Source organism: Sorex araneus, chromosome 9 (assembly GCF_027595985.1).
Source record: "Sorex araneus isolate mSorAra2 chromosome 9, mSorAra2.pri, whole genome shotgun sequence".
Lineage (NCBI taxonomy): Eukaryota > Metazoa > Chordata > Mammalia > Eulipotyphla > Soricidae > Sorex > Sorex araneus.
This window is the reverse complement of record NC_073310.1, coordinates 33,460,094-33,474,281: the sequence shown is the minus strand read 5'-3', so window position 1 is coordinate 33,474,281 and position 14,188 is coordinate 33,460,094. Positions and strand designations below refer to the sequence as shown.

General features: G+C 48.5%; 1 non-coding gene across 1 annotated transcript; it reads right to left on the bottom strand.

Annotated features, from left to right (window-relative positions):
- Nucleotides 1-6,055: 6,055 nt before the first annotated feature.
- On the bottom strand, nt 6,056-6,173 carry LOC129398908 (5S ribosomal RNA). Its single transcript, XR_008626785.1, has one exon. It is a non-coding gene; the product is annotated as a 5S ribosomal RNA (ribosomal RNA).
- Nucleotides 6,174-14,188: the final 8,015 nt, after the last annotated feature.

The following is a 14,188-nucleotide window of genomic DNA, read 5'->3' as shown; positions in this document are numbered from 1 at the left end:
TTCTTCAGGAGTATCAATGGATTGCAATGACTAGAACTACTGAAAGTAGCTTTAAGAAAAACTATGGAGAAGGTCTGGAGTGATGTACCGCAGATAAGAAGTATGCATTGCATGTGACCAAGTTGGGTTTGATCCCTGGAACCCCGATTTGTCCCCCTACCCCTGCCAGGAGTGATTCCTGAGCTTAGAGTCAGGAGTAAGCTCCGAATACAACAGGGTGTGGCCCCAAAACCATTAAACAATAATGGAGAAGTTATATATGCTGTTCACAACCAAAACTCAAACTATAGCATATCAGTTATGCTGAGACCTAACCTACTGTCACATACAGAACAATGTGATTTTATGAAAGTGCATTTTCCAGCTAATTTCAGTGGAAAACTCTTTGTGGTATAATATGTGGTGGAATCTAGGGGGTACAGTGCCACCAGCACGTCAACCTGTACCTGCGGGGCAAGTGCATCAGCAGCCTGATGGTGTCTTCAGGATTCTTGACACCCCAAAATTGCTGCTGTGCCTTCGGCCAGACCCCAACATCTTAGGGCCAAATTAACAAAGAAACTAAATGGCCAAAAGTTAGGTATGTGGGAGCCACACCCACAAGCCACCTCCGGATCATCTATACAAGCTCATTTATTGGCCTTATTTCAGAGACCTATAATCAAAAGAGATCAAAAGCTGCAGTTAACCTTTGACCCACATATAGCTGAACAGACCTGGGTAAATCAGAGGGGGCGGGTTGGCCTAGTGCCCGCCTGCTGCGACCTGAGAAGCCAGTCGAACATCTGCCCTATAGAGGGAATAAGAGTTGCAAAGACGGGGTAGGGAGGACTGTATGAAACATACAGTGACTATTGCAAAGCTCATTGATTTGGGTCACACCCAGCGATGCTCAGGGCTGACTCCTGGCTCTGCACTCAGGAATCACTCCTGGTGGTTCCATATGGGATGCTGGGAATCTAACCCAGGTCGGCTGCGTGCAAGGCAAACATTCTACCCGCTGTACTGTCGCTCCAGCCCCTGGTTATTCTGTTTTGCAGTTGCTTACGGGGGCAGTTCCTTGAACTTTCTCAGCAAAACCGGACAGGAATGAGGATGTGATTTCTGGTTCAGCCAAGGCGGATCAGATACAGCCTTCCCTTCAATCCCCCTTATTGGGGTCAACCACCAGGGCATGATGCTCAAACACGCTAAGATTTTCCCTGCTCATTCCCTTTTCAGGGGAAACAAGCAGGGGATACTAACACCCGCCCAAGCAGAGCCCCCAGCAGCCACTTGCTTCCACAACGCAAAATCATCCTCTTACCCCCAGTCTGACTCCACTGTCTCAGGACAGACTTCAACAAGATATAATCAGCTGAAAATTTGGGTATGCAGGTCTGGTGACTGAAATCTCCAGGCTTTCTTGGGGTCAGAGTGGGCTACTTCCCCATCACTACGCTGTACTTCTGGAAGCCTCAGCAGTAACATCCACACTCCACAGCAGCACCGTCCTGAAAAAAAATACTTAATGCCCTGAACAAATACCATGAAAAAATACCATGAACTCCTAGCACCTATATCGCAAACTATAATGCACAAAAAAGAAAAGGAGAGAAAGAGATAACAAGAGTAAGGTGACTCCCAAAGGGGCAGACTGGAGGGGGGTGGTGATAGGGTGTTGGGAGACATTGGTGGTGGGAAATGTAGACTGAATGAAGGGATGGATGCTGGATCATTGTATGACTGGAACGTAATTATGAACAGCTTTGTAATAGTCTATCTCACAGATATTCAATTAAAAAAAATTTTAGGGGCTGGAGTGATAGAACAGCAGGTAGGGCATTTGCCTTGCACGCGGCCAACCCAGGTTCAAATCCCAGCATCCCATATGGTCCCCTGAGCACTGCCAGGGGTGATTCCTGAGTGCATGAGCCAGGAGTGACCCCTGTGCATTGCTGGGTGTGACCCAAAAAGCAAAAAAAAAAAATTTAAGTAAAGTGGAGTTCATGCCCAATTCAATTAGATTAACCAGTGAATGAATAAAAAACAGAACTCCTGCATTTAAAAAATGATAATAATATAAGGAACTAATGAACTTACTTTTTTAAAACAAAACTTAGAGTTCTTTAAGTTTTATATGTATTTCAGTACTTATAAATGTATGCTGACTAAGAGTCAGAAAGATATTGCATCAGTAGCGCACTTGCCCTACACCCGCTAAACTGGATACAACCTCAACATTCCATTTAATCCCTAGAGTGTTGTAAAAAGTGATTCCCAAATGGAGAGATATTACTGGGTATGAAAAACAAAACAAAAAGGAAACTAAATAACAACAACAACAACTAACAAAATAGTAGAGTAGCCAATCTGCAACACAATATTTCTGAGAAAAAAACTGCATTTTCTCACTTTTGGAAAAAAAGAGGGTGGTTCCCAATGATTTTAAACGGAGTTCACATGGATTTGAAGGACAGGAAAAACTGACAATAGTATTAAAGGAACAGAAAGAAAAAGGAGATCTTACAAATTCTAATTTAAGTATAAATCATAAAGGACTACATATTGTAGGAAATTATTGAAGGCAAAGTTGGAAATATCTAGATGGAAAAACACATTTCTAGCCCCTCTTGCCACTGCTGCCACTCCAGCATGACCGAGGAGCCCAAAAGAGCTACTTTGGACACCAGCAGCCCACTGAAATACTTCCAGAATGTGAACTGAGCGTTTCCGCCAGGCTGCCACAGTGGGCGCCCGGTATTTCTCTAGGTTTTTCCATCTATGAGTACCATAAAAGGGTAAAAGTTTGTAGTGATAGAATTTCTGGCAGAATTTTCCCTGGACTTTATACAGAAACCCAAAACCTAATGTCATCTAATCATCAGCAATATGAAATGGTTCCTTTGTAACGGGTTGGACTTTGGGGGGATAATCCTAACAAGAATAGTAAGTCTTTTGTTGAAATATTGAAGGCAAACATAGTGGTAGCCATCTCCCTAGACTGAACTAAGCTATAACCCCACGCCGGCTGAGGGGAAGAAATATTTCTTTCTTGAGAAGAAATGTGGCGTGGCGTTAGCCATACTATGATGTCCATTAAGCAGACACGAACCTGGTGGTGTGGAAACGAGATATAAGGAAAAAAAAATTATGTACATGGAACAGCGGGACGCTGGTGGAGCCAGGGCCGATACCAGCGAACTACTATTGGTTCCAGAAACTTCTTGCAGACGTGCTGCTGGACTATCAACTAAGCTATAGCCCCACGCCGGCTGATGACGGGAAATAACCATAACCATCTTTCTAGGTTTTTTCTCCCTTTGTAAGGCAGCGTGGCATCAATCATACTATGAAGATTACTAAGCAGGCATGAACTTGGTGGCGCGGGAAGGAGAGGGAAAAAAATGAAGAAAAGTTATGTAACAAACAGCGGGACTTAATATCTCTACATTCTCAGCAATGGAAAACTGTCAAATGCTTCCTTGGCAGTAGGACTGCCTTTTTTTTGAGGGGGGGGGGAACTCCAGCAACAATAGTGAGTTATGAGTTGAAACATGGAATGTAATCAAGATAAAGAGTAAACAAAATGAAACTTATCACTTACAAGGGGTTACAAGGGGGGGGACTGGGGGGATGAAAGGGGGCGGGAGGTGGGAGGTATACTGGGGTTTTTGGTGATGGAATATGGGCACTGCTGGTGAAGGGAAGGGTGTTTGAGTATTGTATAACTGACATAACCCTGAGAACTATGTAGCTTTCCACATGGTGATTCAATAAAAAATAAATAAATAAATAAAACAAAAAGAAAAACACATTTCTATATATATTTGTTTTCCATTAATTGCAAAAACAGTTTAAATGAATACTAGAGACCAGAGAAATACTAGGACTGGAGCGATAGCACAGGGGGTAGGGCGAGCACGAGGCCGACATGGGTTCGATTCCTCCGTCCTCTCAGAGTCCAGCAAGCTACGGGAAGTATCCCGCCTGGCAGGCTACCCGTAGCATATTGGGTATGTCAAAAACAGAAACAAGTCTCACAATGCAGACATTACTGGTGCCCACTCGAGAAAAACAAGAACAATGGGGCGACAGTGCTACAATAGTACAGAGCAATACAAGAAGAGTAGGACATGAGTCCTCCAGGCGACGAAAAATAATTCATTCCCAGGACTCCTGTTAGGTACCCCAAGAAAGAGAGGAGATTCCTGACAGAAGAAAGAAAAGTAATTCAAGTGTAACGCTGGGTGTGATACAAGCACACACAAAAAGAATAAAAATAAAACTAATGAAGGAAAAAAGTACTCTAAATTTCCAGAAAAAGAATTAGTAACCTGGACCATACATCCCAACAGAGTAGCAGGGGTGTTTCTCAGGGGATATCCCAAGAGGCCCTATACAAAGACTTCAGCCGGGCAGCAGGGCCACAACTGTTTATTTATTTATTTATTTATCCATATATTAATTTTTTCCTTTTTGGGTCACACCCAGCGATGTTCAACAGTTACTCCTGGCTCTGCGCTCAGGAATTGCTCCTGATGATACTAGAGGGAACATATGGGATGCTGGGAATTGAACCCCAGTCAGCTGCAATCAAGGCAAACGTCCTACCCTCTGTACTATCACACCAGTCAGGGCAGGCCCACAATTCTTGACCTGAACTGCAACAGGAAGTGGGCAGTAAATACTGGGTGGAGCAGGAAAATGAAGCAGTGGCTGAAAGGCTAGTGAACAACCAGGGACAATGGGCCTGGGAAGGCCCAAGACACATACTCTGAGGAGAGAAGAGGGTCAAGAGAAGCCAGACACCACAAAAGCAAAAACCAAAACAGGAACACATACACAAAAAAACAGAGATGCACACACTGACACACGCAAAAACAGACACACAACAATGACATACAAACACAAACAAGAAAACGCACAGAAACAAAGAGAAACACACAGACAGACATACACAGAGACACACAGAGACCAAAAAGAGAAACAAACACACACAGATAAACACACAAAGACACACACAGAGACACAAGGGACACAACATGGAAACGCCCATACAAAGAGACCTAAACGCAGAGACATAAAAAGCGACAAGAAAACGCAAAAGCAAACAAACACACACAGAGAGACACAGATACACAGAGACAGACACAGAGAGACAAAGACACACACACTAAAAAAGACAAACACACACAGGAACTCACGAACGACAGACACAAAGACACACAAACATACAAGAACGCACACACACGCACACACACAGGCACACACAAAGCCCAGGGAACGCTCGCAAAAACCATACAGGGGTGCGCCCAGGGCCCCGTGGGTGCCCTGGGTGTCGCCCGAGGGCTGAAGGAGTGGGGACAGCTTGCCCGGCCTGCCACCCTCCCTCCAGGGGACCGGAGAGGCCGCAGGAGGAAGAGAGCAGGGGCTGCAGGGCAGGCGCACAGGCAGGGCCGGCGGGCCGGGGCAGGCCCAGGGGACCTCCTTCTGCGGGCGGAGCGGGGGCCGGCGGGGGCCCCACTCCACGCACACGCACACGCACACGCAGACACCTGCGCACACGCACGCGCACACACACATAGAGACACCCCCACACAGAGACACACCCAGAGACTCACACACAGGCACAATCAGGCCCACGCACGCACACACAAACACACACAGGCACACACACAGGCGCACGCACACAGCCCGGGCGACGTCCCTGCGGGAGGTGTCCCGCCCCGGGGTCCTCGGAGGAGGATGCCCCAGGAGGCTGCCGGTTGCGGGGCCCTGCCCCGGCCCTCCCCAGGCACAAGGCCCAGGGGCTGAGGCGGGGGTCGGGGCCCGGGGTGCACGGTCCGGGTGAGGAGCTGCCGGTGGGGTGGGATGGCTGGGCCGCAGGCCTCAGGCGAGCGGCACCACGGGGGTGGTGGCCCGGGAGGGGCCGGGGCACCTGGGTCGCGGGGGGCCGCAGGCGAAGGGCAGGACCAAGGCCAGGGGCCGGGGCCCTCCCCCGCGCCAAGGCAGAGGCCAGGGGGAGAAAATGAAAGACAGGAAGGCCCCCCCCCCGCCCCCCACGCCCGCAAAAGGCCTACAGCACCCGGTATTCCCAGGCGGTCTCCCATCCAAGTACTAACCAGGCCGACCCTGCTTAGCTTCCGAGATCAGACGAGATCGGGCGCGTTCAGGGTGGTATGGCCGTAGACGGAGGCGTGGCTCTCCGCCGCCCTCAAGAAGCCCGGCCGCCCACCGGGCCTCGCCGGCCGCTCGGGCCCTGACGCCGGCCCGGAAAAAAGGATGCATGAGGGAGAACTCACTAGCTAGGTGACTTCCCCCCTTATATACCTCTCGCTGCCTGCTTATGCCCACGTGTCCGCATCTGATAGGTTAGTCACAGCTTATGGGCGTGGCAAGACATCCTGTTTCCTTATTAGGAGTTGTTTTCGAAGCACACAGGTGTTGATTGCAAAGAGCGCTACAAAGCATGGTCCCATGGTGGCTCTCCACATTAACTCATCAAAAATACTTTGCCATATAACGGAAAACCCAATACCAGAAGGATAGTTATGACAGGTACTATGAATTTACAAATCCATTATTCTAACTGTTCATATATATATTATATGCTAACAAATGATTCTTAACATTACCCCATAAAAATTCAGTCAAATTTTACAACATGAGTGGTATACAAAATAAAGCATAATTCTAATCTACAGGAAATCAAAAGGGCATACAAGCTAAAACAGAAAGAGTTAAATTTCTGTTAAAATACATCAAGTTAAAAATCCAAATTAAAATGATGCAGTGAGAAAAAATCTATTGCATCCATACACTGATTATCTTTAAATTGCCATGCCAGGCTTATTTCTACTCTTTTGTCTGTATGAACATAACTTTGATGGGCGTGGCCGATATACCTAAGCTCCTAGTGGCAAGGGGAGAAAGGACGAACCAATGATATCCAACAACTCCCCCTTTTCTGTTTACAAAATTACAAAAATTTGAAATAGGAAGAGGAACAATTCCAAACACAATACAGTCTTATAAATTGTAGTAAAATTTCAGTCCGACCCTTGGCCAGAGCAGTGCTTGTAATAAAGCGTCCAATTGTCCTGCACTGTCCAAGGGTGAGGAAAGTCACCAATGATGAGAGTCATTCAGTCCCATTCTGAAGAAATGAAGTGTCTGGATCAGAATTGAAGAGTTGTTTCCGCAACAGCAGCAGTAGTGGTCACAGCAATGAGTCCTAGAGGAGCAGCTATAGGAGTCTGATGAACTTCATGAAGTACTGGATCAGGCAGGGAGCACTGGAACAGGAGCATCACAACTTCTGTCAGGAGTCCTTCAGCAGGGGAATGCAGCCATTCTCTGGTCAGGTTCACTGGCAGTCATATCTGTGTAACCTAGCTTGTGTTTGGAAAAAATACTTTTTTAAAGTTATTAGAGGCTTCAACCATTGGGGTTTGGTATGTCTCCATGCCTAGAGGTAGAGAAAGAGACAGGGGGAATTCCGACACGAACAGTTATTCTAGAAAGAAATTAAAAGGTTTTCCTATTAAAAGTCATTCCTTCCTCCTTCAGAAACTGAGGCACCTGTGAATTCCAAAGAAAGGGTAAAAGGAAGGAATTGTCAATCCAAAATATGGGGTCCTGGCGTTTTCCATTCTACAGCCTGTGAAAGAAAGATACAAGGAATGCTCTTCATGTGACCTCATGATATGTTAGAGGAGTTAGAGGCCTTTGCTGCAGGCTCTCTGATGCAAACTCCTCCTCTGGTTTTCTTGTGGCTGCCAGCTGAAATCAGGTTGGCGGTGGCTTGTGGCTGGAATTTGGAGGGTTGTAAAACTGCAAAGTTCTGGAAGTTAAAGCGGGCAGATGAATTCAGCTCCTGACGAAATGCAAAACGGGACTCAAAGTTTCTTGGTGGAGATATCTGTTGAAAGAAAAACATAGCCTTTTCCCCGAATGAGGAGTCTCCCTGCTATCCAATTTTTGTCAATTTTAATCTAAATAGGAGAATTAGTAGTTTCTTGAGCCTGTGCACCTTCCTGGGAATGCCTTTCAGCTGTTGTAAATGGCTCTCCTTGAGGTAAATTCAAAAATTTTAAAGAAATCAATGTCAAGGACAAGGAGTCAAACGGGGCATACCTCCCTTTTTTTTTTTTTTTTTTTAAACTGTGCTCAAGTCATGATCCAGTAAGACCAGCACGAGATCTGATATGAGTAACAAAGGAAAAGGAAAAAAAATTCAGAGCACTTTTGTAAAACAGCTTGTAGCTGCTGAAGCAATTTTTGAACTATAGTGTTTGATGCATTTAAAGACAGTCATAATACCAGGGAAGAAACCAACAACATAAACTGAGTTTGAGATGATATTAGCCAGCCCTGGCACATGGGCAATGAAGAAACCAATGTGGCAAGTTATAGCCCTCATTGGAAGCTCTTTTCTGATATCCAGAATAACCTGCTTCATAACTATGCACACACACACACACACAAGCAGAAGTATCCTAGTGACAATGCCTTCTGTCCCTCACCAGACTCAGCATCTGTAGTGGCTGAGTGGGTGAGCACCCAGGAATGAGGCGTCTCTGTGCCTCCTGGGTCAATAAGCAATTGCCGAGTGGGAGAATAACCACGTACCCACTGGCCCTGAAGCCGTTTTTCCAGAGGTGGCATCTCATGAACTAGAAGTGGGAGTTCACTTCCCCAAAAATAAAACTGTACCAGCCTGAATCTTTGAATAACCTTCCTTGGAACTGGCACATCACCACAGGTTCTGATAAAAAAAACCTGAGATTTGGTTGTCCAGACTGAGTTCCTGGCAGATGATCTTGGGAATTGAGACTAGAAACTAGACAAGGCTTTCTCCACCTCTGGCCTGACTGAGGCCTCTCAGGGTAGCTGAGCCCTTTTACACAGAGTTCTGCTCCGTTAGCCAGTGCAAATTCACCAACAGACATAACTCTTTGATTCCAAAGTTCCTTGCTTTTATCCTGGCTCAAAACCTGTTGCCCATTAGGTATAGAACTCAGCTCCGCATGTCCCATACACGGGATAGCTTCCTGTTCCCTGAACTCAGCCGCTTGTCCTTGAGATTCTAGATGCACTCCATGAGTGGCGTCAGAGATTGGCGACGCCTTTACCTTCACTGTCAGGAAATCCTCCGGACAACCATGAAAACCTGATGTGCTGCTTGCAAGGTTCACTTGACCAAGCTCCCTTTCTACCTGGGGTCTCAAATCTTGTCCCTTTACTTCAGAATTTAATGTGTCGGGACTCTGGGTGGGGCAGATGGTAACTGTATCAGGGCAGGGAATATCCAACACATTGCTCCCTGCCGTGGCTGGTTGCAGTGAATCTACGGACTGGAGCTCTGAAGCTCCACACTGGGGAGAAGGGCTGCAGCTGGGAATATCCCCTGATTTTGCGGGGCCTGGGGCTGGCCCCACTGCAAGTTTCCCGAATTGGGGTCAGCAGCCACACCAAGATTGGAGGGACAATCTCTGGCCCAATGGTTTCCCTTACGGCATCGGCATCGTGGACAAGGTCCAGGTGGCGCTCTCACAGTGGCACGGTTTGGAGGTGCCCTGCACTCCTTACGCAAATGGCCTGATCTCCCACAATTAAAACATTTACCCTTATCTTGCCTCTGAATGGCATAGACCTCAACAGCATTAATACGTGCTTGATGTTTGATAGAACCAACATTCCTACATGCCTTCAAGTATCCCATAATATCCTCCTTCTCCTTAATGGGGCGCAAAATGGCCTGGCAATCCTCATCAGCATTTTCAAAGGCCAATTGTTTGGACAAAAGCTCCTGAGTTTCCTTTCCCTTCACCTGCTTTTCTATGGCTTCCATCAACCTCCCTATGAAGTCTGCATAAGGTTCTGAGACTCCCTGAATAATCTTTGTATAGCTTCCCTTGAATTCAGCGTCTGCATCAATCCTCTCCCAGGCCCACAAGGCGATATCACGGACGTGGGCAAACACAGCACAAGGCAAGGTGACTTGCTTTTTAGGGTCGTGCCATTTCCCTTCACCTATTAACATCTCATAAGTCAATTTAATCCCTGAAAATTTTCGTCCAGCGTGGCCTAGGCTCTGTAGTTTTGCCTTGACCTCATCACTGAACCACATCCTCCACTGCATATACTGAGAAGGGCTTAAGCACGTCTTAGCAACCACGTGAAAATCTTGAGGTACCCAATGAGCCTTTTTGCTCCAGCCTGTAAGATACTCTTTACAGTACGGAGATGTAGGTCCGTACAAGGCACAGGCCTTTTTAAAATTACTGAGTGAATCCATTCCTAACCCTTCATAAGATGGAGGCTGATTTTCCTCCAGCTGGATGGGAAAAAAAGAGATGGAGCTCATGGGGTCTGGGTGGAATTGACCATTTACGGTCGAGAGGTCTCAGCTGTAAGCTTCTATCGGGAGCATGTCCCGAGCGACCTGGAGGCCGCTTGGTTGAAGGGCGGCGGCTCCTGTGAGAAGCCTCCTCTACCATGCCGCTCTCAGACTCAGGATCTGAGGAAGTGGTAGCTGGCTCATCATACCCATCACTTTCCTCTGATTCACTAGAAGTGGGGTCATACAAGGGAGGTGGTGGTCTCTCTGGCCTAACATCAGTAGAGAACGTTAATTCATCAGTGGCAGAGCGATTTTTGCTCTGAGAACGTGTCTGCACTGGAAACGCCTTGAGCTGCTTTCGGGGTTTGGGTACGGGAGCAGCCAAGCATTGAGCATCAGGCTTCTTTCTAGGCTTGGGTATGGGAGGAGCTGAGGGTAAGGCTCTCTCCGTAGTAGAAACTTTCTTTACTTCATCCTCAAATTTAAAATCCTCTCTGTTTAACTCTTGAGGAAAGCCTCCCATAGCACATCTAACTTCCTCCTCCTCGGAGGTATCTTCCAAAGCTTTGAGAATGGAATTAATGATTTCCCAAGTTACCAGAATTGTTTGGGGATTTTAGCCCCTCCTTTAAATTCCCTAAAGACATTATCCTTAATTTTTTCCCAAACCTTAGGCTCTAAAGTACCCCTATCTGGAAAACAAGGATGAAACTTATAGACAATTTTTAGGCAGGACCGAAGTTGGTCCCGAGAAACATGATGCCCGGTTCTCTTTGCAAAATGCTTAATTAATTCAATAAAAAACTTGCCACGTTCAGTTTGGCGCGAAAAATTTTGAGTGGACTTCTCGCGGCACTGTTTTTGTCCCATCTTACTGGGGCAGTAAGTCTACTACTTTAATTCACTGCACCACAAAATTCTGTTCTCCCACCAAACTTTTCTAGAGTGGGGTTCTACCGAAACGCTATTCTTACCTTTAGTTGCACACCGGTTGGAGGTTCGTGCACGCACAGGGACGCCAGTTGTATAAAAATAAAAAGAAAAGGCGCGGGCGAGGGAAGGGACGCCTCACCGCACCGAGCCAGGCACAGGGCCTAGGGCAGCAGCTGTCTCTCCCGCCAACCGAGTTCGGTAGCCTCCAGCCACTTCCCCCACCCCGGGGAGGTTGATGGCAAAGATGTGGCAGGCGAAGGAAGGAATGGAGCCATGATGGTTGGTCTAACTTGCAGTTTATTCCAATCTTCTCTCTATACACTCTCCCGACCTCTCTACACCTTTCCGCCCTCTATACACTTTCTGCCTCTATCCACTTTCCCCCTCACCTCCTCTCCGAACCCCCATTTATTCATCATGGCCCTTCCAAAGGGCGCAATACATTGACGTCACTAAAGGCACCAAAAGATCTTACAGGAAGAATGTTGAGGCAACATAATTCTCTTGTATCTGCAGGCCGTTAATCTAGGCCCCCCAGAAAGAAGATACAAAAACAAAACCAAAGCCTTCTTTGGGCTGAAAGCACTCGGATTTACATCCCAAAGGCCAGGCTGGGCTGCAGCCTGGAATCTACAATGTCAAATCAAAGCCTGGCTAGCACCTTAGATCTGCGGGGTCAAAGATCAGCTAGGTTTCTGTGACAAAAGGTTTCTGTGACAAAACTCCAGAAGGCAGCTGGAAAAGGGGAAATATTCCAACATCTCCCCCCTTTTTGTTTAGAACAGATTTTAACCATAAAATAAAATGCTAGGCACAAAAAGTTCAATAATACTAGCAGAACACCTATTCTCTAGGACAGATACTCTTTCAGCAGGACCCATCCAAGGATGAAATCCCAATGGTTGTGTTTCTCCTCTCCTTGTCTGACAAACATATAAGCATTCACAATATTAATCATTTTGTATGGGCATAGCAAGAGATGCATTAAACTTTTAGAATTGCTCTCCGGGAGTCACCTCGATCTCAGACTACAGCGCTCAGGCCAGATTAGTCTTTCCTAGCCCTAGCAGGGCCCTGTCTCATCGTTGCTTTTGGATCATGAAATGACATCCCATGACCAAGCTCTTAACATATAGTTAAGCATTAGGCGCTTTGGCCAGGCCCATCTCGATGCCAGGGTAGCACACAACTTACCGCTTGCCCTGGGTCCTTCTTCGTCCCACGTTGGGACCCTGCCATTTAGAGGGCTAGGAACTGAGGGTAACCAAGGCTACAGTCAAGAAAGCAGATGCCCGGGAATTAATAATATTCAAAGCCAATTAAATCCCAATTGCAAAGGCATAATATTAAATGTCTTCCTTTGTCCATACAAAAAGACATGGCTATAAACTAAACTATTCAAAAGACAGGAAGAGAGGAGAAAGACAATATCTCACTCATACATATAAAATCATAGATTTAACTCATCAAAAATACTTTGCCATATAACTGAAAACCCAATACGAGAAGGATAGTTATGACAGGTACTATGAATTTACAAATCCATTATTCTAACTGTTCATATATATATTATATGCTAACAAATGATTCTTAACATTACCCCATAAAAATTCAGTCAAATTTTACAACATGAGTGTTATACAAAAGAAAGCATAATTCTAATCTACAGGAAATCAAAAGGGCGTACAAGCTAAAACAGAAAGAGTTAAATTTCTGTTAAAATACATCAGGTTAAAAATCCAAATTAAAATGATGCAGTGAGAAAAAATCTATTGCATCCATACACTGATTATCTTTAAATTGCCATACCAGGCTTATTTCTACTCTTTTGTCTGTATGAACATAACGTTGATGGGCGTGGCCGATATACCTAAGCTCCTAGTGGCAAGGGGAGAAAGGACGAACCAATGATATCCAACAGCCTGGGGCCCCGTGGGTGCCCTGGGTGTCGCCCCGAGGGCTGAAGGAGAGGGGACAGCTTGCCCAGTCCGCCACCCTCCCTCCAGGGGACCGGAGAGGCCGCAGGAGGAAGAGAGCAGGGGCTGCAGGGCTCGGGGCGACACCTCGAGGCTGGTTGCACCGCCTCCCTCCACTGCACGGCCCGCCTGCCACGGGATCCGCGCGGGAAAGGCCACCCGGGCGGGCGGGCGCCCGGCACCGCCCGCCAGCCAGCCTCCTCCAAGGGCGTGCGTGTGAGCCCGAGAGCCGGACACCCGCCCCCAGACGGACACACGGACACGCACACACGCACGCCGGCCGGGGCGCACCGCCCCGGCGCCGCGGCGCCCCCGCCTCCCCCCGGACCGCGTCGTGCCGCCTGCGCTCGGCCCCCAGGGGCGCACGGGGCACCGGGCCGCTTGTCTCTGCAGCGGTTCTGGGCGCAGGTGCGCGCGGCGCGGGGGCCGGGGGGCCGGGGGCGGCGTGGGGGCGTGGGCCGCGGCCGGGGAAGGCCCGCGGCCGGGCGGCTTTGCCCAGCGCCCCCGGACCCTGTCTGTCTGCGTGTGTCCGCTTCCCGGTGCGCGAGGGGTCGCGCTGCTGCACTTGGCCCGGCGGGCGCTCGGGCGCTCCTGCGGGTGGCCCAGGGCGCCGTCACGGGGCAGGCCCCGGGCCTGGCCCGGCGCCTGCGGGAATGGGAAGGTGGGGGAATCCCCTCGCGTGGGCCAGGAGACCTGGGTGCCCCTTGGCCGGGTGCTCCCCCACCGGGGCGCTCTGCACTGCGGGGCTGCGTGTGCGCGGGGCCGGGGTGCGCCTTGGGCCCCGTGGGTGCCCTGGGTGTCGCCCGAGGGCTGAAGGAGAGGGGACAGCTTGCCCGGCCTGCCACCCTCCCTCCAGGGGACCGGAGAGGCCGCAGGAGGAAGAGAGCAGGGGCTGCAGGGCAGGCGCACAGGCAGGGCCGGCGGGCCGGGGCAGGCCCAGGGGACCTCCTTC